General features: G+C 42.9%; 1 protein-coding gene across 1 annotated transcript in view; it reads right to left on the bottom strand.

Annotated features, from left to right (window-relative positions):
• Nucleotides 1–11314, bottom strand: part of LOC139763826 (uncharacterized) — a 65883-nt gene extending 54569 nt beyond the window's left edge. The window contains exon 1 of the mRNA XM_071690142.1: nt 10955–11314. The gene's annotated coding sequence lies outside the window, so the exon portion shown is untranslated. The remainder of the gene's footprint in view (nt 1–10954) is intronic.
• Between the last annotated feature and the right edge of the window lie 14918 nt (nt 11315–26232).

Genomic DNA, 26232 nt, shown 5'->3' with positions numbered 1-26232 from the left:
CTTAACCTCCAGCTCTGCTCGCTCACGTCATACGAACGGGTCCCTTTACACACATAAGCAGGAGTTGGCAAAAATGGTTGTTCGGGGCTGTACAGGTTGAGCGCGGATGACCCGGTCGACGCGAGCGAGCAGGAGGAGGAGGAGGGAGGAAAAAGAAGTTATGTTGATGCTGAGGTCTTGTGAGTTATGAAGTCGGGAATACGTGTTGGGGATTCATTACTCACCCCAGTGGTTGCTGAAAGAGAGAGAGAGAGTGAGTGAGTGAGTGTGTGTGTGTGTGTGTGTGTGTGTGTGTGTGTGTGTGTGTGTGTGTGTGTGTGTGCGTCCGTGCGTATGTGCGCTCTCGTTTGGTTTCCCAGGAAAGTGAGAGGACTGAGTGTCGTCTATCATGGCTTGACTGGAAAGATTATGAGCAAGACTATATGCACTCTCCATCACCCTCATGGTGAGAGTGAAAGCAGGGCCATTCACTCTCACACGCTTTCATGTGAAGAGGGAAAGTATGAGCAAACTCTCACATGACTTCAAACAGGATGTGCCTCAGCTGGCCTGATCATTCTCTCTCTCTCTCTCTCTCTCTCTCTCTCTCTCTCTCTCTCTCTCTCTCTCTCTCTCTCTCTCTCTCTCAGCTACAATGAGCAAATAAAAATACAATCCATTACATGAAATTCTTAATAATTTCCATTTCCTTTTTTCTTCTTTGAACAAAATCGAAGAATCTACCATAGTTTTCCAGGAATTATGTGATTCGTAATCAAAATGAAATAAGATTTAATAGAATACTGGACTGATATTCAAATTTCTTAGGACAATTGTGGAAATAATTAGTACGTTTATGTTTTCAAAAAATTTTAAAGTTGCGCATTACCAAATGACGTCCTAGCTACGCCTCTTCGTTGTATATCAACTGACTGTTATATTTCTCTCTTGTGTCTCCCCTGATGATGTGATTATTACACGAAAGTGCACTTGGGAACTTACCGTGTTTCATTTTCCCGTGGATTCATAGGAATATATATATATATATATATATATATATATATATATATATATATATATATATATATATATATATATATACATATATATATATATATATATATATATATATATATATATATATATATATATATATATATATATATATATATATATATATATATTTATCCCTGAGGATAGGGGAGAAAGAATACTTCCCACGTATTCCCTGCGTGTCGTAGAAGGCGACTAAAAGGGGAGAGAGCGGGGGGGCTGGAAATCCTCCCCTCTCGTTTTTTTTTTTTTTAATTTTCCAAAAGAAGGAACAGAGAAGAGGGCCAGGTGAGGATATTCCCTCAAAGGCCCAGTCCTCTGTTCTTAATGCTACCTCGCTAATGCGGGAAATGGCGAATAGTTTGAAAGAAAAAGAAAGATATATATATATATATATATATATATATATATATATATATATATATATATATATATATATATATATATATCAGCAGTTTGGATTTGGAAATCAATTTTCTTTCTTTCTTCTTTCTCTCTCTTTCACCTTCTTTCCCTCGTGTTCTCAACATTTCCATTTCCATAAGGATCCAATTAAACAGGAAAATGTGTGGATTTGGGGGATCCTGAATTCGTTGAGTTCTCTCGTGGCTTAGTTCATTAATCTGTCTAATGAATACCTCTCCTGGCTAATTACATCGTAAGGAGAACGAGCGCACAGTTCGTTAATTAAAAGTTGGATTAATGCTTTTGTCTTCTCCTCTGTGGGAGCCAAGACAAACACGAGTCAACACGAGAGAGAGAGAGAGAGAGAGAGAGAGAGAGAGAGAGAGAGAGAGAGAGAGAGAGAGAGAGAGAGAGAGAGAGAGAGAAGAGAGAGAGAGAGCGAGAGTGAGACTCCCCCAGACGTGGCAACAATTGTTCTTCTCCACAGACGTAAAATGCTTTACCTGCCCGGCCGTAAAATAATTTCTAAGCACGACGGTGTCACCCATGAATGTACGAGGATACGATCCTTCAGCACGAAGATACGATCCTTAAATGCACGACGGTGTGAGCCTTGAATGCACGAAGGTATGACCCATAAGAACGAAGACACGATCCTTGAATGCACAACGGTACGACCCTTGAATGCACAACGGTGCAAGCCTTGAATGCACGAAGGTACGACCCATAAGCACGAAGATACTACCAATGAATGCACGACGGTGTGACTACTGAGGACAGCGGTACGACCACTAAATACACGACGGTACGACAATTGAAAGCACGACTGCACGACCCTTGAATGCACGACAGTACGACCCTTGAATGCACGACGGCGCGACCCTTGAATGCACGACAGTACGACCCTTCATTGCGCGACGGTGTGCGACATTGAAAGCACGACGGTACGACCCTTGAACATCGACGGTACGACCCTTGACAACACGAAGCCTCAAAAAAACCTCAAACACGACTCACACGACCATTCCATGTGACGCCCTGGCCTTTGACATGACCTTTGAACTTTCAGGACAAAGATCAGGTTCTTCTTACCCAAGATACTGTATCTCCGTGGTGTCAGTTGGCTAAGAATAGGAACCAACAGTTACTACCAACTTGAGTTCATCACTGCTGAAGAGTAACGGCAGTGAAGATAAATGGGTACGCAGTGAAAAGAGAAAAAAAAAAAATATCAGGTAGATCTAACGCAATTCCTGAAGCGTCCAAGGTATATCTAACACAATTCCCGAATCATCCAAGCGGCATAAATATGACAAGAACATGGACAGGGTCTTCCCAAATCAGAAATCCTAGCCGTACACAGCCTGAATCAGACGAGCCTTCCATTTTCTCTTACAAGTACCCCTTGGCAGGCTAGCTGACACGGACCGTGTTAATCCTCGAGTGTCTTGCCTACAAATAAAGCTTCCTCCCTGAGGCAAATTGCAATATTCAAAGCGAATAAGGGACGCGCAATAAAAAACTACGGATCTCTCGAGAGATTCTACATACAACCAAGAGGGAAATTGGACGTGTAATGTCTATTTTCGCTCCAGGAATATTCAGTGTGTTCCACCACGCTGTGCATATCCTCGAATGAGGACACACTGAGACTGTACATATAGGAATGGGCAATAGATTCAAGCACCCTTATGTAAAGCATTCAGATTAACTTGAAGTCAACGCGGGAAGATAGAAAGGTGTTTGTAAACACTTGATCACCCTGTCTTACATGTCACTACTCTTTTGGCGGCTGTGAACCGTCAGTTCATTAAGTGGAAACAAATAGAGAAATGGAGGTATGTCCTAATGACTCTATGTAGTTAGCTCCCCCTTGAACGAATGCAGGCAAGAGTTCTATATAGCTCTCACTTTCCCTGACCTTCCGACTTGTTCTTTTTCTCGCACTGAACGTAACACTTTTCTGAATGCGGACTCACGAAGTATCTTGGAATGGATAAGAAGTAGCCTGGTTACATGAAGAAGTGCAAAAAATACAGTTTCTACCAACATCACATTTCAAATTTCTTATTTCTTCCCATTTCCCAGTTTCAAAGCACCACAACTGAACAGTGTAGTTTTATAGAGATCTTAGGCATTGCCATAATTTCCTATTTCTAGTGATAACTCCATGTAATAAACATCGTCAAACTACTCCCTATACGCAGGCAGTATTGTACAAGTTCTGCAACAGTTTTTCATCTGGGATCTCCATCACTCCAACATGTGGCTCCTCCTCCACTTCTACATTAGCCAAATACGAATCGAAAGTCTTCCACATCGTCAGTACTCCTATGGCTAGGTATCTTTCCCCATCTCTTTCCATCTGTATGGTGTTGTCTCGCTCCCTCGGTTCTACAGGTATCATCTTCAACCGCTGACCTTCGTCTGAGTGAATCCTGATTCCCATAAGTTGAGTGTGGGCCCAGAGTCGCGTCAAGGATTCAAGCCCACGAGGGCTCAACCTTAGGCACGCCCGAGCTGATTCGTAGTCAGTAACGCTAACCATTACACCATGGACGTCAGTGAGTGTGCGTGTGTGTTTGCGTTTATGTTTTATATATGTTTAGAAATTGTGAATAGATTTAGCAATGTGTGCGTGTGTGTGTGTGTGTGTGTGTGTGTGTGTGTGTGTGTGTGTGTGTGTGTGTGTGTGTGTGTGTGTGTGTGTGTGTGTGTGTGTGTGTGTGTGTTGTGTGTGTGTGTGTGTAGGCTATATATGCGCTTGTGTAATCTCTGTGTATCAGTAATGTACACAGTACATTACATCTTTAATTCTGGGGAAATTTAGGATCCAATCCTTACGACCGCACAAATAATAACGGTGGGCTGGTATTAGAATTACCTCCCCCACACAATGAAAAAAAAAAAAAAAAAAATATATATATATATATATATATATATATATATATATATATATATATATATATACATTCATAACATACATATGTATATAATATACATATATACCAGCACAATAGAGCTGTGGTGTTGGAAACTAACCCCTGGCAAGAATGAGCATTGAGGCATCGTCTCTTATTGGGGAGGGCAATGCCTCGTTACAGGAATATAATCTGATATACTCCATAAAGAGAGACGGGGCCAGACCACAATACTCCAGTGGGGATTACATTATAAATCAAACATGGGAGCTGCAGGTGCGCAATGGCTTTCCATTAGGAGAACTGCAAGAAAACGGGGAGAGAGAGAGAGAGAGAGAGAGAGAGAGAGAGAGAGAGAGAGAGAGAGAGAGAGAGAGAGAGAGATGGAGGTTCTGTCTTATTCTCTTTTTATCTCTCTCTCTCTCTCTCTCTCTCTCTCTCTCTCTCTCTCTCTCTCTCTCTCTCTCTCTCTCTCTCTAATGCCATTCAGAGCAGCTTGGAGTTACGTTCTCTGGTATACGTCAGGTGTTGTGATGTGGTATGATCCTCCTCTCAAATACGACGGGGACGACCCTTGAGTTGCTCAAAGGTCGTGTTCTCGAGCTCAAGAGCCGTGCCATCGTTTCTCAAGGGTCGTGCTCTCGAGCTCAAGGGCCGTGCCATCGTGCTCAGGGGTCGTGCTCTCGAGCTCAAGGGTCGTGCTCTCTCGTCCTCAAAAGAGATCACAGAATCATCTGTCCGTCCGAGATCTTCAGCTCCGATCAGAACTGAATAATCGCATTTAAAAGCAAAACGATTAAGGTTATTCAAGTTTCCCTCCCTCGGGGTCTTCATGGCACTGAGGAGTATCTGGGAGGGAGATTTCCTCGTAATGATCACTGAATGTGACGCGAGGAATGGATGACGTCTGAATTAGGCAAGGACTACCTGGAATCAGGAACATCGGGGTGAAAACGAAGTATTGGTATCGGATTACATCAATCCTTTCACAATCACGTATATGAGAGCTTATATTTTCATGACTAACATTACGGAGGTATGAGGACTGATATTTCAGAGAATTAGTTCTGCATCAAAAACACACCATCCGACTAATTAGAATCTCAAATACTCGACTAACATTTAATCATTCTGAGTATTTTATGAAAAAACCTTGGTCAATACTACATGGTTTGCATAAATAATGTTTAGAAACAGAAAAAGAACACACACACACACACACACACACACACACACACACACACACACACACATATATATAAATATATATATATATATATATATATATATATATATATATATATATATATATATATATATATATATATATATATGAGAGAGGCGAGTTGTAAGGGAGGTTGATGAGTGGCTCCAGATGAAGATGGGTATACGTCAACGGTGTGTGATTGTCACCACGGTCGGATGATATGGCTTGGACAGTGAAGGAGGTAATTGCAAGAGTCTTTGAGGAAGGAAAGGTCTACAGTATGCTGGGGATGGGGGTTGTCTGGGAGGAGAGTCACTTGCTGTTTCCTCATGACACGAATCTGTTGGCAAACTTGAGTGAGAAACCGTAGAAGCTGGTGCCTTAATCTAAAAAAAAGTGTTTGAAAGGAAGAACAAAGATAAGATCATGAGGTTTAGCCGGGATGAGAAACAGGATGGTATGAGTGTACGTCTGAATGGAAATGGACTGGAGGAAATGGAGTGTTTTTGTTACCTGGGAATTGACACAGGAGTGGTTGGAACCATAGTAGCCAAAAGAGAATCCGGGTGGGTGGGGAGGTAAAGGTCATGGGTGGATCGAGGGGTGAGTTTAAAGAGAGTGCACTACCTATAAGGAAAACGATGGGTGCTCAAAAGTGTAATAGTAGCAGCTGCGCTGTGTGAGTGCAACTCGTAGGTAGCAGATACAAAAAAAGAACAGAAGATGGTTATGTGCTGAAAATGAAATGTTAATGGACAATATTTGGTGTGGCGAGGAGTGATAGTGCAAGGAATAACAGTGTAAGAAAGAGGTGCGTCCGTAAGCTGAGTATGACTGAGAAAGCTGATCAAGTGTGCTGAAATGGTTTAGGCATATGGAGAGGATGAGTGAAGAGAGACTGACGAAAACCATATATACGTCAAACGGTGAGGGAACTAGTGGGAAGGGTAGACCCAGAGGGAGATAGAAGGAAAGAGCGAAAGAGGCTCTGAATTATTGACACCTAAGCAAGTAAGAGGATGAAAAGCGTGCAAGGGAAAGAGCGAATCGGAACGTGGTGGTATAAAGGGTGCGACGTGCTTTCAATGGGCTGAGAATATTTGAAATTGTTAAAGGAAACCATGGAAAGGTATGTGGGGCTTCCATGTGGACAGGGGACTTAGTTTCGGTGCATCATACATGAATACAAAAGAGTGAATGTCAACAAATGTGCATCTGGAAACCTAACAGCATAATACCAAATCTAATATCTTTCAAACCACCCAACACCCCGCCTGCTCCTCCTCGTACCGCCCTGTATCACTTCTGTCTTCAATATCCAAACTCTTTGAAAAAGCGATACACAACAGACTCAAACATAATATTCCATTCTCAAACTACACAATGTGGCTGTAGACCCAACCACTCCACTACACTCTGACCTACCACAACATATCCTGGAAAGCTTCATACAACAGTAAACCCCCGGTCTCGTACAATACTAGTGACAGTTGACATCAATAAAGCATTTGACACCTTCCCCCGACACATCCTTACACAAAAGAAACCTGACTCCACCTCTCAACCACAAACACTCAACACTCACGTAATGAAACATTGATCCTTCCAACACAATCCCATCTCAACAGATTCAGCTCTAAATTCTTTGCAACAGCGCTGGACACATCAAGCACACGCTGAAACTAAACGCTAAACTCCAAATGGAAATGGTAAGCATCCCCGTGCCTCACGCTTCTGCAACTTTACCCTCCAATCCTCCACCCATAACAAAATGACACTGACACAATCTATATACACCGAAATGACACGATAAAGACCGAACAATCACATTACCTACTCGGTCTCAAACATCACTCCACCAAACTTAATCCATCTGAAGGACCGTCAAACCCACGATATACAGATGGAAAAAATTTCTCCCAACATAGACACACTCACATAATACCTGTGGTTTTGCTCGGTGGACGTGGCCGGTTTCCTGGGCGCTGCGGGAGCTCCATAGAAAATCTAAAGACTCCTTGGGCAGGAAAAGCAAATACATGTGTACATACTCTCACTCCAGGCCAAGCGTCCCACTTCCATGAGACTCCCGTAACACGGTCGAAAAGCCACTTGTCGCGACAACATATCAAGGAGTGTGGTGATACTGTATAGTCATCTTCGTGTGGTGAATTCAGGGTAACTGAGGAATAGGTGTTCAGTGCCTACAGTGTAGAAGTTACAATTTTGGGGTTTGAAGGGTCTTACGATATGTTGAATCGATATATCTAATGATGGATAGACAGGTAGTGCTGAGAGCATGAGAGAGAAAGTATGGCTCGTACATGCCCGGGGGATTGTAATTTCAAATGGGCGCACGTCTGGTAGAGTGGATTTTAAGACTGGGTTGGTGGCGTACGGTTGTTTAGTACCTGTCTAGTTACAACAGACTGAATACTCTTGGTCAGTGTAGTGTTTCATGAAGGAGGAGGGGTCTGTAAGTATACTGTGGTATCCTAATACATGAGACAGTGATAAGCTTTTTATATCTGCGTGAACTGGTTTGGGTGGGTTATATATATATACATATATATATATATATATATATATATATATATATATATATATATATATATATATATATAACCGTGGAAAGGTCTGTAGGGGTTGGTTGTGGAGAGGGAGCTGTGGCGTCGGAACATTTCTTCCTCCGTTCCTGAAGCCACCTCGCTAAAGCGGGAAACGGCGATCAAATACAAACTTACCCGTACATTACAAACTGTGGCATCATAACCTCAAAAATCAAATTCTACTTAGATCAGTCAAGGCCACTTTCAAAATAATTTGAGGGGAAAAAAGCTCCCCCAACTTCTCCAAAGAAACTACATGAATAGAGGAATTATAAAACTGCGTTATCTTGGTCAAGACGAAAGCCACGTTCTCTCCCACAAAAGCACAAAAAAGAAAAAAAGAAAATCGGTCACATTACATCAATTTGCTGGGGACTCGAGTATGAATAGCTTGAGAAACTTTACGACCAGATTATGGAGATGAAAAACCCAAAATGATTAACTTGTTGAATATTTAATCCGCTATAGGGTCTTGTAGGGAAACTCTATTCAACCTGGTAAATAGAAGTGAATGAGAAAGGGTAAAAAAAGAAAAATGTACTTCGAAGTCCTGAAGCCGATTCTGTACTTCGAGAACAGATACCCCTCACAGGGAAGGGGTCCCTCGTGATCGGAGAGGAGAGAGAGAGAGAGAGAGAGAGAGAGAGAGAGAGAGAGAGAGAGAGAGAGAGAGAGAGAGAGAACCTCACAGACCCTCGAGATACGCACGTCTCGCTTCCTGAACCCCAGGGATGGTTCCTCCCTCAGCTCCAGCAGGGACAGTGTTAGGTGAGGGGGGTCAGGCAGGTCAGGTGCTTCCACCTTGCGTCTTCCTCTACGACGCATCAACCGATGCACCGCGATCCAGTCCTTATGGACTCCAGACATGACCACACGCTTTAACAGGGACGGGTCTTGACGGGAATACCTCTTGCCGTAACGAGGACCTACTGCCGGACTACAGATCGTAACAAGGACCTACTGCCGTACTACAGATCATGATGAGGACCTACTGCCAGACTACAGATCATGATGAGGACCTACTGCCGGACTAGAGATCGTAGCGAGGACCTCTTACCAAACTCCGGATCATGACTGAGCGCTGGGACGACATGACACTCACAACCGTAGAATCTTTACGGCACTTCACAGAGCAGTCATACAATCCTCTACAGGCACGCCGGTCCTCCAACAATGTTGGAGATCTGTAGCCGGCGGGCAGGGCAGCCCCTTAGGTATCTTCCTGACCTCAAACCCTACCACAGAAGGGCACCTGCTCCTTACACATAATCCTGACCTCCCTAACAACATCAACATGAAGCCAGTATCCTCAGCGCATGACAGGCTATCAGTGGGTTGTTGGGAGTGAGGCAAATGAGAATGTGAAGTATACGTCAGGGGGGCGGGAGATGAGGAGGAGGAGGAGGGGGAGGATTGGCTGTACTCATCTCTAGTCCACAAGCTCGAGTTCGATCCCTGGGGCGACCTGACGGCGCGCACTCAACCCAGCTGTTCATAAGGTAGATAAGAGAGCACCAGCTTCAGCTGGGACGAAAAGAGCCACAGTCGTGAGGAAGCTAGCCAGCCCACAGCTTATATCTAACTGGCTTAACACGCACTGAAATGCATATATATATATATATATATATATATATATATATATATATATATATATATATATATATATATATATATTCTTTCTTTTATACTATTCGCCATTTCCCGCATTAGCGAGGTAGCGTTAAGAACAGAGGACTGGGCCTTTGAGGGAATATCCTCACCTGGCCCTCTTCTCTGTTCCTTCTTTTGGAAAAAAAAAAATAGGGTAGTTAGATTCAACCTACGATATAATGAAACATGATGAAACAAAATATGAAACATCGACTGAAGAGGGACTATCTCAATGGGAAAATACTCACTAAAAAAAAAATTGGTCAGATAATCTAGAATGAGACATCGAAGTCATTGAGGCAGACGAAGACAATTCGATGGGTGAATTGGATGATCAAATGCGTCGTGACTTGAAGAAATTAAGGAACCCCGACACATTGTACCATGAATCCACTACTACCACTAGAACATTACAAGCATCGCCACCTTCGTCAAATAGGAGGAAAGAGAAATATTAAACTGCTTTTGTGTGTATCTAACATCCTTAGTCAAGTTCTTGGACACAACTTGAGCACGAAGGGAACGACCCTCTTCAGGATCAACTTGAAAACCAGGACATCAACCCAGGGGCCGTACCGCTGAGTGTCATATAGTTGTGTGCATAAATTAAAACTGAGATTATTAACATACATTCAAGACGCAGGATAAAGTATGAGGGGGAAAAAATATCTTGTTGCTCTGTTTTAACACTAAATTAAACCGCCGAGACTCTATCTACTTAATCATCTACTGTTTCCCAACAAACTTAGATAAATGTTAAAGTTTATAACTTTATATTCTAGGTCCCTGTCAACACAGCTTATCCTTAAGAAAATTAGAAAAAAAAAAGTTTGAAATGACTTACGGAGCTTCGTATAATATCAGGATATCCTAAATATAGTTATGTCAATGAGAAGAGTAATTATTAAAAAACCTAAATAATATATATCAAACATTATAAATAGATAAAGAAAGAAAAAAATGTTGGGTTATCGAACTAAAGTGAAAAGTAAGAGGAGACAGCGTTACGTTCAATAATGCATTCTCAGCATTGTGCTCAACTTCAGACAACTACGCCTACTGCCCCGAAAGTTGAGGGAACTACTTTACTATTTATTTTCTTAACGAATGATTAATGCAATCCAACCTACCGCTTCTGAAGAGACGCTAGCTATTTTGCAAGCCTTCCCCTCCTCCACCGCGACCAACGGCGGACGACGAGCGTTAAGGCTCACAACAACACAAGCACATTACTCCCAACTTGCTCAGTATTTTCCCCTCTCAAGTTTATACGAGAGAAGGAAAAAGAGAGAGGGAAAGACGCCGATTAAAAAAAAAAAAAGAGAACTTACTCCCTCTTGTATCTACAGTATTCGTAGATGATCAAACGACACTTAGAATATCTCATGAAAGAAAAGACATCTCCGCGTCCGCGAGCGAGAGCGTCAACACAAGAACTCGCTACGGGTGGTTCCACGAGCCGATAGAGCGTATGTCCGCACTCGCCAAGGTCTGCCACAGCACTGATGTGAGCCTCCGTGGGGGCCGGGTGCTGTGGCTGGGCCGAGTGTGTGTGTGTGTGTGTGTGTGTTTTGGATTACATCGTGCGTCTGGTAAGGGAGGTGCCCGCCTGCTGCCGAGCCAGGTATGAACTGTTTATTATATAAGTATCTATTGATGCACTTTTTTTTTCGGGACGCTGTGGCACTCGTATCTCCTCCTTGAGTAAACGAAAGCAAGTAGTTTAGTAATTAAAGACATGCGTTCGTATGATGTGGACTTATTTATGCTTCCAGGGTTGAATATCTATTGAAGAAACTGTATATAATGATAGCCAGAAATAACCATCATTGGCTAACACGTATTTCCATCTTTGTCTTTTTTCCTCTCTTCTCTTTCATCCTACTTCATTTTCATCCATTTTCTTTCTTTTTCATCTATTTTCTTTCCATGTCGTTTCTATGCTTCCTAATTCTGTCAGAAATTTTTCTCTGTCATTTCCACCCTGCTATCCTCTCTTGTTCTAAGTCTTCTTCTTCACCTTCTTCTTCTTCTTCGCCTTCTTCTTCTTCACCTTCTTCTTCTTCTTCTTCTTCTTCTTCTTCTTCTTCTTCACCTTCTTCTTCTCCTCCTTCTTCTTCTTCTTCTTCACCTTCTTCTTCTTCTTCTTCTTCATTTTCTTGACATCATTCTTTCTTCCTCTTCCTAGTTTTTCCTCCCCTTATCCTCACAGGAGCAGAGCCCAACAATCTCACACCTCCGAGACACAAGACAATCTGTCTTCATACAGGATCATGGAGCATTTGTCATGTTAACTCGAAGACTCAACCAGCTGATGTAAAAGTTTTCCTCTTAGGATGGAGGTACACAGTAAATAACTTACCGTCTCTTATCCCCAGTATTATCGAGGGGTAGATACTGTGAGAGTACGTGGGGATTGTGTATGTGTATATGAATGTCTGTTCATATGTGGGGATTGTGTATATGTGTCTGGGTGTATGTCGTACTTATGTGAATGTGCATTTATCATGTGCATGTATGTACATGTTCTACATGTGTGTGTGTGTGTGTGTGTGTGTGTGTGTGTGTGTGTGTGTGTGTGTGTGTGTGTAAATTACCTATTCATACGTAGAGAGAGGGTTGTTCATCCGTGGGGCCCCATTTCTAAGCTGTCTACTTACTCAGATTTTATGATCTTATCTTCTGTGGCTGTTCCATCTTTGCATTCTTCGAAGAACTGTTTACTACTGACGTCCTCATGGTAGTTTAGATAGTCAATTCTTGTGATCAGGCCACCTCTTACTTTTCTCTCTTCCATGGTGGGCGAATCTGTGGCCTCTAACCTCTCACTATAACTCAGTTCCCATAATTCTGGTACCATCTTTATCTCCCTCTTCTAGACCTTCTCTCTTCGTTCTCAGTGCTTCTTTAAAGTGCGATGACCGAAGCTGAAAAGCTTATCCTACTTCAGGGCTAACCAATGATGATGCTAGCAGTTTGCTGACTACATTCTCAACCCAGTACTTGAGTGTGAAACTAATATTTGCCAGCAGACACTTCGTCTCTCGTACAATTCACTTTAGGTAGGGTTTTGGTGAGAGGTTAAGTACCGAATCGACTCTCTCTCTCTCTCTCTCTCTCTCTCACACACACACACACACACACACACACACACACACACACACACACACATTTCTGCAGTTTAGTTCAAGCTTGATGATATTCGAATCGAAAACTTGTGTCAGTGTGAGCCATCGCGAATATGGGGTGATATCTCGTTAACAACGTGGCAGACAAACCTAGCAAGTTTGTCTGAGGGTCTGAGGCTCATTCTAAGTTGAGGCAGTTCACCGCACTCTATACTTTCTTCTCCCATAACCCTGGTGAGTGTGTGTGTGTGTGTGTGTGTGTGTGTGTGTGTGTGTGTGTGTGTGTGTGTGTGTGGATGCATTCTGTAAGGCCTTTTCGTCCTGTATGTCCCTCTAACTTTACTCCTGAACTCGACCTGAGCCCCTACACCCTGGCTATATTCTCCCATCTGACCTCTGACGGCCCAGCCCCTGACTGGCAGTGACTGTTTACCAAATGGCGTCCTGGCTACGTCTCTTCGTTGTATGTCAACTGACTGTTATATTTCTCTCTTGTGTCTCCCCTAATGATGTGATTATTACACGAAAGTGCACTTGGGAACTTATCGTGTTTCATTTTTCCCCGTGGACTCATAGGAATATTCTTGATCACACGAAAAATTGTGATCCTTTCCAATATATATATATATATATATATATATATATATATATATATATATATATATATATATAAAACTCTATTTCTTGGAGAAAGTTGCTTTAGGACCCCAAAGACAGATCTAATACAAAGGATCATAAGTATCTGATGCTCTAGAAGTAAGGCTTGGGTCCAAGTAAATAGATATAGACATTTATGGACCAAATTCCTGATCTGCTATAGACTAATAGATATACAATGAACATAGATGTCATTACACCAAAGTCCATGTGACTGAATATATAAAACAAACTACTTATAAAATGTCAAGAGAAGGATTCTGATTCTCTTTTCATTATGGAACTTAAGAAAAAGACAGTAATGGCGAACTGAACCCAACACCAGTTCATCGATATATATATATATATATATATATATATATATATATATATATATATATATATATATATATATATATTGTTACTGGGGATAGGGGAGAAAGAATACTTCCCACGTATTCCCTGCGTGTCGCAGAAGGCGACTAAAAGGGGGAGGGAACGGGGGGCTGGAAATCCTCCCCTCTCGTTTTTAATTTTGCAAAAGAAGGAACAGAGAAGGGGGCCAAGTGAGGATTTCCCTCAAAGGCTCAGTCCTCTGTTCTTAACCCTACCTTGCTAATGTGGGAGATGGCATATAGTATGAACAAAAATATAGCTACTGCATTCTTACATGTTTATTTAAGTTTAAATCCAGAGCTAATAATGATTGTGATACCATGACTTCCGCTGATTAATTAACTACAGAATAATTAACTACAAAATAATTAGCTTTCAACCGTAAGGAAAAAAGGAGGAACACTAAATAATTACTTTAAAGAATAAACCTCTGCAAATAATAAACATAAGCTTCGATAATTAATTCAGTAGACAAAGGACTAATTATCATTATAAAAAGACCTTTAATTAAAACGGTACATTTTTGAGGGTGTATTCTGTGTGTGTGTGTGTGTGTGTGTGTGTGTGTGTGTGTGTGTGTGTGTGTGTGTGTGTATGTGTGTGTGTGTGAGAGAGAGTCATTGGTTGTCCTCCAGCATTTTGAAAGCAAGTATGGCCGTCGCCTCTCCAACGCTAACCCTTGGAGGAGAGAGAGAGAGAGAGAGAGAGAGAGAGAGAGAGAGAGAGAGAGAGAGAGAGAGAGAGAGAGAGAGAGAGAGACTCTCCACATCAGAATGAAAAAAAATATATGTGTAATATCGACACTAAACAAGTTCATGAGCGCTTCGCACAAAACCAAATATTCACGTCTACCTTGCTAATATTCACGTCTACCTTGCTAATATTCACGTCTACCTTACTAATATTCACGTCTACTCTGCTAACATACACGTCCACTCCGCTAAGATACATGTCCTCTCTGCTAACATACATGTCCACTCTGCTAATGTTCGCGTTTACACTGCTAATATTCATGTCCACTTCATCAATATTCATATTTACTCTTAATATTCATATCCGGTCTGTTTATCCCGACATTCTTAAACAAAATTCGGGGTTGCCTTTTCAGTGCAATAAAAAATAAACAACAACAAACTGTTTATTTAGAGGATTATTGACAAAACTAGTTCGTTATCCATATTTGTAAATATTCAGAGCCCAAGTTCCATGTTAAAAGGAAATACACAGCGATGGCTGCCGGTGTCAATAAGGACATACGTGTCAAAATTCATGAGGCTTTTGCATTGTGCGGCTCTGCTGAGCATTTCCAATTCCAGGTTAATGAATATTCTAATCTGATTCACCTGGGAATGGTAACCAGCATTATCATGTGGGATGGAAAGTGGATGAAACATTGCTTTGTTTTTTTTGTTTATTATTTCTCTATCTAAGGCACTCATGAGGCTTTGAACCCTAAGAATGAAAATAGGTAGAGATAACAAAGTACACAATATCATCCAATAGATAGTTTTTCTCTTGGTTTATATATCTGTGTGTAGGACATATCCACCCAATGAGAATTGGCAATGGAGGTGATTGAATAAATATATATATATATATATATATATATATATATATATATATATATATATATATATATATATATATATATATATATGGACGTTTCTCCTTCGAGTCATCAATTTTAAAAGACAGTGGGGCTGGCTCCTTGCTGGAGGAAGGGGGGGATGGGAATAAAAACACGAAAGCCTCGCTCATATATATTCCTGTGGCGGGAATGTGACTGGAGGAAATATATATAGTGTTTGCCCTTTGACTTTTGTCACACACACACACACACACACACACACATACAAACACACACACACACACACACACACACACACACTCCTGCAAGACCCAACTGGCAATTCTCACACAATTTGAGACTTAACAGAGTGGCATTACCTGTAGGGCAAAGAGCTCCAGGTAATTTTACCAGACTAAGACTATGAGAAATACTAACCTAACTTTAATTAACCTAAAATAACATAACCTAACTTTAACCTAACTTAACCTACCCTACACTAACTTTAATCAACCTAAAATAACTTCATCTAACTTAACCTAACCTAACTTTAACCTAACCTAATTCTAATTCACCTAAAATAACATAATGTAACCTAACCTATACCAACCTAACTAACTATCCTAATGATCTAACCTAACCCTTAACCTATCCTGACTTCAACAATCCTAATCTAACCTAACCTAACCTAATCTAATCTAACCTAACCTAACCTAATTTAATCTAACCTAACCTAACCTAACCTAATCTAATCTAACCTAACCTAACCTAATCTAATCTAACCTAACCTAATCTAATCTAACCTAACCTAACCTAACCTAACCTAACCCTTAACCTATCCTGACTTCAACAATCCTAACCTAACCTAACCTAACCTAATCTAATCTACCTTAACCCCTACTGAACACAAATTCATAATAATTAGTGATTTCCTATAAGAAAAATGAAACAGATTTATTCTCCATCTTGATATAGATTACCTAGTTATGGTGCACAGATACCAACAATTTATTTGACTAAACTTGACAGAATATATTGCTATGGTACAGATAACAACAATTTATTCGACTAAACTTGACAGAATATATTGCTATGGTCCCAATGACAAAAATTTATTCGAGTAAACTTGACTCTAGAATACATTGCTATGGTACAGATAACAATTTATTCGACTAAACTTGACAGAATATATTCCTATGGTACAGATCACAACAATTCATTCGACTAAACTTGACTAGAATATATTGCTATGGTACAGATAACAACAATTTATTCGAGTAAACTTGACTCTAGAATATATTGACGCGGACTTCTTTTTTTTTTCTTTTATTTTCTTTTTTTTTTTTACTTTTTTTTAACGGCAACTGTTCCGTCAACTTGGGCCTGCGGCGACCCCCCCCCCCCCCACAGCAGGCCTGAATTTCAAATACCGCAGGGGAAAGTATTACGTGTCTTGCTTCCCCTTTTTGTTTCCAGCTCTGAGTATTTCCAATTTCAGGTTAATGAATATTCTAAACTGTCTTTCATTTCAGTTAACCTCACTCGGTTCTCGAGGCCAACGCAAAACATCAAAGCATCACCAATGCCACCACCACCACAGCTATAGCAGTCACCACAGCTATAGCTGCCATCACAGCTATAGCCACCACCACAGCCATAGCCCCCACCACAGCTACAGCAATCACCACAGCTATAGCAATCACCACAGCTATAGCAGTCACCACAGCTATAGCCGCCACCACAGCTATAGCAATCACCACAGCTATAGCTATCGCCACAGCTATAGCTATCACTACAGCTATAGCCGCCACCACAGCCATAGCCCCCACCACAGCTATAGCAATCACCACAGTCATAGCCATCACCACAGCTAAATCCGCCACTACAGCTATTACTACCACCACAGCTTTCGCCACCACCACAACCACACCGTCGCCACAGTTCAGCTGTATCGCTTGTAGAAAGCTGTGCACATGCCGTGTCTACAATATGTAGATGTGATTTAAAACATAATGACGAAGAGATAGATATTTAGATAGACACACTTATAAATGAAAAGATAGATAGACAGATAGATGAATATATAGATGGATAGACTGACTGACTGATGAATTCATGAGAGAGAGAGAGAGAGAGAGAGAGAGAGAGAGAGAGAGAGAGAGAGAGAGAGAGAGAGAGAGAGAGAGAGAGAAATGTCCTCACCCCTTTTTACAAACACATCCAAAACACAACCATAAAACCAACATGCCCTCCTTCTCCTCAACCGTCTTATGAAAACAAAACAACTTGAAGTGACAGGAAACAATAGCGAAAGAAAAGATGAAGAAAAGAAAAGAGAGAGAGAGAGAGAGAGAGAGAGAGAGAGAGAGAGAGAGAGAGAGAGAGAGAGAGAGAGAGAGAGAGAGAGAGAGAGACAGAGATGATAACTTTCCAAGCGAAGAGTATCAAGGCTTCCCCAAGAGATAATACTTTCCCTGGTGACAGAGACGGTGTGCGGGGGCTGGAAAACTAATTATCGCGCGGGGGAAATATAAGGTATAGAAAAAAAAAAAAGTTTTCATCAAAGAAAAATATTGACTTCGCTTTCATTGGAAAAATTTTGGGCCGAGTTTGCGTGCATTAAACATTAGGCGGTAATTAAAAGTGAGATGTTTGGGTACTATGCTCTCTCTCTCTCTCTCTCTCTCTCTCTCTCTCTCTCTCTCTCTCTCTCTCTCTCTCTCTCTCTCTCTCTCTCTCTCTCTAAATCCAATATCTATCTGTAATCCCGTCAACCATCTACCTGTCAACATGGGATAAGGAACAATTGTGATAGGACAGATCTCGCTCACCTCCCGAGGTCACTCACACTGACGGCGGCTTTCACTCATTCATTTGCATTCATATTTCCTTCACTGAAAGAGAGAACTGTTGTGGGTTTCAGTTACCCATCGTCCGTGGGTTATGAAAGGGTTATGATGGGGGTTGGTCCCGTCTCGACCCTAGGAAGAGTCGCTTAACCCTCTGAGTACAACGGTACGAGCCTTTGGGGACGACTCGACGGCCTTTGAGTACGACCCCTTCGACCCTTGAGCACGACCCCTTCGACCCTTGAACACGACCCTCCAACCCTTGAGCAGGACCACTTCGACCCCCTCCGACCCTTAAGCACGACCCCTTCGACCCTTGAGCACATCCCCTCCGACCCTAGAACACGCCCCTAGGACCCTTGAACACGACCCTCTGACCCTTGAGGACGACGATACGAGAAACCCTTAGATATGATGATGTCCCAATGGCCTTTGACCTTTCCCTTAAAAGACACGGGTCAAAGGTCAAGACACATCATGACCGTCACGTTCAGGAAGAGACTGGGTGAGCATCTTTGGCCATTCTCCAGCCTGACCCAGCCATCATCGGCCTCACCAACAATGCCCGAAGACTGCAACATTTAACTCACTCGCAAACCATATCAAATCCCCCGATGGGACGCAAGAATATATATATATATATATATATATATATATATATATATATATATATATATATATATATATATATATATATAGAATCCTTTTTAGCAAGATAGCCCTCTTCCCTTTCCCCCCAGTCACCGCCTCTCCCCTCCATCCCCCTTTAAAAATAAAAACGGGACTTAAAACCTCAATGCATGGCTTGTGGAAAATGAGAGACGCAACCTTCTCATAATGAGGAACTTTAAGCATTGTGTTTATGAGGAGAGAGAGAGAGAGAGAGAGAGAGAGAGAGAGAGAGAGAGAGAGAGAGAGAGTTTTGAGAAAGTATTCCCAAGTAATATCGACTGTGAGGGAGGGGGAGAAGGAAGGAGGACAAACTCAGCTGATCTGGCCTCACTCCAAGGCCTCAAGGTGGGTGGGAGCCTGGAGCTAAACTCTCTTCTCTCCAGGAGTGACTAGTCCATCTTCCCCCCCCCTTGTGTTACATGACGACCTAGGAATAAAACTGGCCTGGACTTCTTTCAGCAAGAAACTCCGGGAGGGAGGGAGGGAGGAGAAGGAGGGAGAGGGAGAGGAGGAGGTTATCCACCACCAACCCTGAGAGTCTTCGGCAAGACTTGGATACTCTGTTAAAAGTCAAGGGAGGATATTTCTGCGATCATGGAATCGCCCACTTTCCTCTTCGAGATCACCTTGATATGAAACTTTAGATGAGGCTTCGCTTGAATAATGACTCCCCCACACTTTCTTCAGGTGACTGTAAATACTGTAGAACGTATACCAAGCTGAGTTTGAGTGGTTTAGAGATTGGCTATATATCTTGCGAGCTGAACTTGAGTGGTTTAGATTGTTGACTATATATATCTCACGAGTCTTGAGTGGTTTTGATAGTGAATATATATATATGTCTCACGAGTAGTTTGAGTGGTTTAGATAGTGATTATATATATCTTATGAGTTGAGTTTGAGTGGTTTAGATAGTGATTATACATCTTACGAGTTGAATCTGAGTGGCTGAGAGAGACTGAGTATATATCATCTCGCGAGTTGAGTGACCAGATCTTGTGAGCTGAGTCTGAGTGCGGTGGGTATTGACGCCGAGCGGCGGCGGAAGGAAGGAGTAAGGAAGGACAATGGCTTTAAACATGGTATCAGAGGAAGGGAAGGAGAGGACGCCGAGCTGTACGACGTTTTAATGTCCTTGTCCCATAGACGGGCAGGACGGGGAGGTTGTCCTCGTATGGAAGAGGGGGAAACAAACTTCCCGCCCCCCTTCTCTCTCTCTCTCTCTCTCTCTCTCTCTCTCTCTCTCCTCATCGCTTGCGACCTCTGGATCTGAAGAAGACGATCAACAATAACAAGTCTCTCAGGCAAGACGTAAACAACGCAGAGAAACTGTCGAAGGAAATGTAACCGACTAATGTAATGACACAGCGGGGGGCGCCACCGACCTGCGTTAAACAGGTGTCACAGACCTTAAAGGGAATAAAGAAAAAGAGATAATTCGACGATTATAATCAAGGTTTCCCCTCCTTCGTAGCAAGATGGACTTATTCGAAGTACATAATCATCTCGGGGTCTTCTCGTAGGAGACGAAGAGTTATCTGAAGATCAACATCTCAGGTTGGCGCTGCTCGTGCTCTTGTTCCAGTGATGTTCTCAACACACGGACAGGCAGCCGAGAGATGTGGATTGCCTTTGGGGGTTGAGGGAGCATTTCCCGATACATTCCAGTCCACTGAGTTGCTTGCGATTATTGGCTGGAAGCCAATATGAAGCACCCCTCTCGACTCATGTCCTTCAACTAACAGGGTAACAACTTACTCAAGTGATAAGGCAGAGGAATTGTGGGCCGGGAATTGTGTGAAGAGAAGAACAGATTCCTCAAGTGGTATTAGAACAGAGGAATTGTGGGACTGGAAGGGTGTATGTAGAGAGGAACAGATTCCTCAAGTGGTATTAGAACAAGGGACTTGTGGGCCTGGAAGCGTATGGTCATCAAACTTTCCTGAAACCTTTCATGAATTCCAGGTGTGATGCCTGGGGTCAGGTGTCGTCGACACAGGAGAGGGATGCAGCTCGCTCTATGACCACAGACGTCTTATTCAGAAGCCAGTGAAGGACGCTCGCTGGTTAGCGTTCGCTCTGGATACAAGATCGCCGACTGGAAACATTCCAGCCTCTCTCTGGAACACGCTCAAAGGAAGCACATCCAACCTGGTCACATTTTTTGTCGCAGCGGAAGTTTTCCTCCCCAGACACTTGCCATATGCTGGTTATCTGCGGTGGAAGGGAGGAGCCTTTGTACCTTGTGATAATGATTCTACAGTGTCTGTGGGATCGAAATCCTTACTGTGTCAAGCGATATCGCATCTAACACTTTACAGGTAACAGATCTGCTCTGTAAGGCTCTCCAGAGGTGCAAGGCTCAGCACCAGTAATACGATACTACAGTGCCAGACCTAAAATTCTACAGAATCTCCTCCGTTAAGGGTCTCTATAGAGACGTATCCCTGAAAACAAACCTTGACGAGAGAGAGAGAGAGAGAGAGAGAGAGAGAGAGAGAGAGAGAGAGAGAGAGAGAGAGAGAGAGAGAGAGAGAGAGTGAGAGATGAGGCAGCCAATGACCCTCAGCCAACCCAACAAAGTCTGAACTCGAAAAAAAAAATAAAAACTCAACTGGGCGGCGTCAAGAAGCCTAAAAGAAATATATACATAACATCCTCCTTACAGGCCAACTTGAGGTGGGGGGTCAGAAGCAAAGTCCTTTTAAGACTGTAATGTTTACTGTCGTCTGAGACAGAAAGAGAGAGAGAGAGAGTGGATAAGTGGTCAGTGGGAAAGGTGAGAGGGTGGTCAAATGTAAAAGTCAAGAGGGAGTGGTCAAGGGTGGGGGGGGAGGAAGGGGGAGAGAGACAGAGAGAGAGAGAGAGAGAGAGAGAGAGAGAGAGAGAGAGAGAGAGAGAGAGAGAGAGAGAGAGTCACAAAGGCTGAGAAAGATAGAGGAGGATCTTGTTTACTCTCGTGGACACTCACAGCCAAAGAGCATTTATGGATTTTCGTGTGGTGAGGAGTATGTGTGTGTGTGTGTGTGTGTATGATCGAGGCTGGACAGGCGGGTGTCAGAGGTCTGCAGGAGTGGATATTGTACGACATTCCTGACAGAATATTTATTCTGTGTTCAGAGCAGGAGGAGGAGGAAGAGGAAGAGGAGGAGGAGGAGGAGGAGGAGGAGGAGGAGGAGGAGGAGGAGGAGGAGGAGGAGGAGGAGGAGTGAAGAGAGAGGGGCTATCATGGATAGCGGTGGTAGGATGTACTAGGGCAGTTGGGATGTTTGTGAGTGTGATCACTATTTGTGTCCCATGAGCAGAGAGAGTTTTACACTCGTGTTGTACTCCGTCTCCTCATCTTGTAAATATGTATCACATCTGTACTGGTATGTACACAGACACACACATATACACACACAAACAAACCCACACACCAGCTTCAATATATATACATATATATATATATATATATATATATATATATATATATATATATATATATATATATATATATATATATATATATATATATACTTCAAAATCAGGTTTCCATACTGAAAACTGAGCTTATATAAAGCTCCATAAAGATAGAAAACATTGGGTTCCTCCTTTCAAAAACGTCATAAAAAAAAAAATAAGAACACTGACGCAAGTAACAGTACTACAGTTAATTAATCAGGACACGAGCCCTCGCCACCACAAGACTCTTGACTACAACACAGCCCAGGTTGAAAATACACAGAAAATCCTGGTGTTTGGGGTTCGGTGTTCAAGCTCGAGCTGCCTCGAACAGACTCCGGAGCGAGCGAGCGAAGGCTGGTTTGTCGAACTCACTGCAGCGTAAGGAAGAAGATGCTTCCTCTCTCTCTCTCTCTCTCTCTCTCTCTCTCTCTCTCTCTCTCTCTCTCTCTCTCTCTCTCCCACCCGAGGGAACTGCGTCTCTTACTTTCGTGCAGTGGGAAGTACGTTTTGTGTTTATGCGACGCTCGATCTACGTCTTGTGCTGCTCCTCTTTAAAACGTTCTGGTGACACATCGCTCCAACTGGTTCCTGAGTCCCGATGAACTGGTATGTTCGACTCAGCCAATCGCCTTTTACCATAGTGAAATGTTTTCGCTACTGTAACACTCTAGGTGAGAGGTCATATGTACCTTAACTACACAAACAATTAGTAATCGAGTAATGACTGGCATATATATATATATATATATATATATATATATATATACATATATATATATATATATATATATATATATATATATATATATATATATATATATATATATCCCAGACTCACACCACTACTCTATCACCCACACACTCGCAAGTATACACTCCCTCCTTCCCCCCTCCATTCTTTTCACCCTCAGCCCTCACAGTCCATTACTCCTCACTCCCTCATTACTCTTGGGTTCTTTACTCACCCCTCACAACTTTTTCCTCCTCCCTCCCACTTCCGTCAACACTGAGAGTGTTCCTCAGACTTTGTTACTTACCCTTAAAGCATCCCCTCTCCCCCCCATTGTTCTTCCTCCTTCTCCTCCCCTACTCGTCCCTCTAGGTGTTCCTCGAGTTGTTACTCAAGGAGCGCCAAATCAGGACATCAAAAGAGCAGGTCCAGCCCAGGAGGCGCCGCCCCTTCCGTCCGACACCCATACACACGGCAGGAGAGACGCCTCGCAGATATCTAATTATCTGAGCTTTGGGAACCATTGATTCCGCGTCCCGTGGGAGTGGCAACACGGGCGTCCTGGTGTGGTCTGGCTGCTTCAGGTGGTTCCTCTGTCGGGGCGGTGGTCGTGGTGTTGTCTGACTGCTTCAGGTGGTTCTTCTGTCCGGGCGGCGATCATAGTGTGGTCTGCTTCAGGTGGTTCCTCTGTCGGAGCGTCACGCATGATGTGGCCTGATTGCTGAAGGTGGTATTACTTTTTAGTTCTTCTTTATACTTCAAAACTCACTTTTGAGATGAGGTCAAACGCTTGTGCAAGAGAAAAAAAACACACAATAAAACACTTGATCGTCACAGTCAAATATAGCGTGGAGTTATGTACCCATGATTTACCTTTGACATTTAACATTTACTAACACGACATGTGCCTTTAAAGCTGGTTGGTCGTTTGGTTTGGCCTTCGGTCTTATCAACTGCCAGGGTCAATTCAGGCCATTAGTGTCAGGCTGCTACATCCACCAACCGAAAAAAAGTCAAGTGTAAGCAACTGTGAAGCATGTCCATTATTCAGTCTTCATTCATCCACCTACTTCTGTACTCACCCCTCCTTCTTTTGCCTCTACCTGGCTCCTTCCTCCCTCCCATTCCCTCTCTTTAGCCTCCTCTTTCCCTTTGATGCTGCACTCGCTCGGTACCCTCTGACCCCCAGAGGTCTGGCGGCCTCTGGCCTTCGCCAGTACCTAGCCGACGTAGCGTCAATATTTCGAATATAAAGCGTGACCTCTGTCCGCAAGACGAATGTAAACAGGTCCGGAGCCACGCTCGTAGAATGCATTACAGTCAACTTTGCGCCTGGTATATGACCCCCGCGGCGGGAAGGGGGGGGGGGGTATGTTGGATCAGGAGAGAGAGAGAGAGAGAGAGAGAGAGAGAGAGAGAGAGAGAGAGAGAGAGAGAGAGAGAGAGAGAGAGGTCAAGTACATGTCCTGAGTTGGGGGAAGCAAAGGGGAAGCAGCAACAGCAATAGAAAAGGATCGTGGAACTGCTCTGGAGGAGGAGGAGGAGGAGGAGTAGGAGGAGCAGGAGAGCGAGAGACCTCCCGAAGAAAGAAAGATGACGATGACTTCGACTCTCCTCGACTCAGCGTCTCTTACTGGGTCTGACCTCGAGGACGGGAGCTCTTTTCCTCCTCCCTCTCCGGAAATGAAGAAAACACGACTCCACTACGAGAAAGACACATGCCCATCGTCTGTGTACGAAGAAAAAGACAAAGAAGAAAAAAATATCGGGAGATATCGAAGCGAATCCTTGAAAGTTTCAGTTTCTCTTGAGTGAGTTCGAGACCTGATCGGAACTTATCTCTAAGCAGCTTGGACAGACTGAGGAGGCACTGTCGCATATAAACTCTGTAGGCATTTGAGCTTTGAACAAGTCCAACTACCTCTTTCTTCTAAAGGATCGTTAACGTACTCAAACGACCTTACCAGCTACACCAGTTAAAAGCAGCACTAGTGATACTTTGACAGATGCAACACGTCATGGCCACGAAGACATTATCTATCACCATTTCAGTCGCGTGTAACAACAGACAGGCATTTCTCCTGAGGGTCATCCAAATGCTTGTTTACTCTTACCAAATGACCTACTCGAGTTTCTAATCTCTCATAGCGTCACAAACAGCCTCGTTAGCACCCAGCGACCTGACCTGTCCTGTCGTACTCTGCCTGTACTTATTCATATCCCCAGATTCTAGGCAACTGCTTAGAAAAGTGCACTAAAGTGAACACTTAACGACTTGGGCAGTGGGTGTTCACTGTCACAGCTGGGGGTGGGGCAGTGACGATCACTTCCCATATATCAATATCACCGCGGGGGGGGCGGCAGCAGCAAGAGAAGAGGGAGGGGAAAACGGGAAGGGGGGCGGGCCAAAAAAGAAAGAACTAGAAAAAAGGTGAAGAAAAATAGACCTATCGCTAGTAGGTACAATAACACGAGCGGGTTATGTCGGTAAGGTCCAAACGTAATTACATTCAGCCGGAACAACAACACTATCGCCAAAACAAATAATCCGACAATAACAGCAGGAAAAACAAAACAAACAAGATCAACAATAATTAAAACACCTTGACACAAACACACAAACAACAACAACAACAACAACAACTACTACTACTACAATCACCACTACTACAACTACTACTATTACTACAACATCAGACAATCATTTAGTCATTAACAGGAGGAAAATGAGAAGACTTTTACGTAAACAAAAACAACAACAGCAACTAAACGAACAAGAGAAACGACCTCCAACAACAAAAACATCTCCACCATCACCACCACCATCAGCTGAGGCACCAACATCCCCAGCATCATCCCCACCAACAAGAATAGCTTCCCCATCACCCCCACCACCAGCGTTGCCATAAAAACCAGGAGAGCATCAGCAGATGTTGCCAGACCAACACCACACAGAGCATAATCACCAACATGTGGCCTCCAG

This window comes from Panulirus ornatus, chromosome 48 (assembly GCF_036320965.1).
Source record: "Panulirus ornatus isolate Po-2019 chromosome 48, ASM3632096v1, whole genome shotgun sequence".
Lineage (NCBI taxonomy): Eukaryota > Metazoa > Arthropoda > Malacostraca > Decapoda > Palinuridae > Panulirus > Panulirus ornatus.
This window is presented reverse-complemented; position numbering and strand designations above follow the sequence as displayed.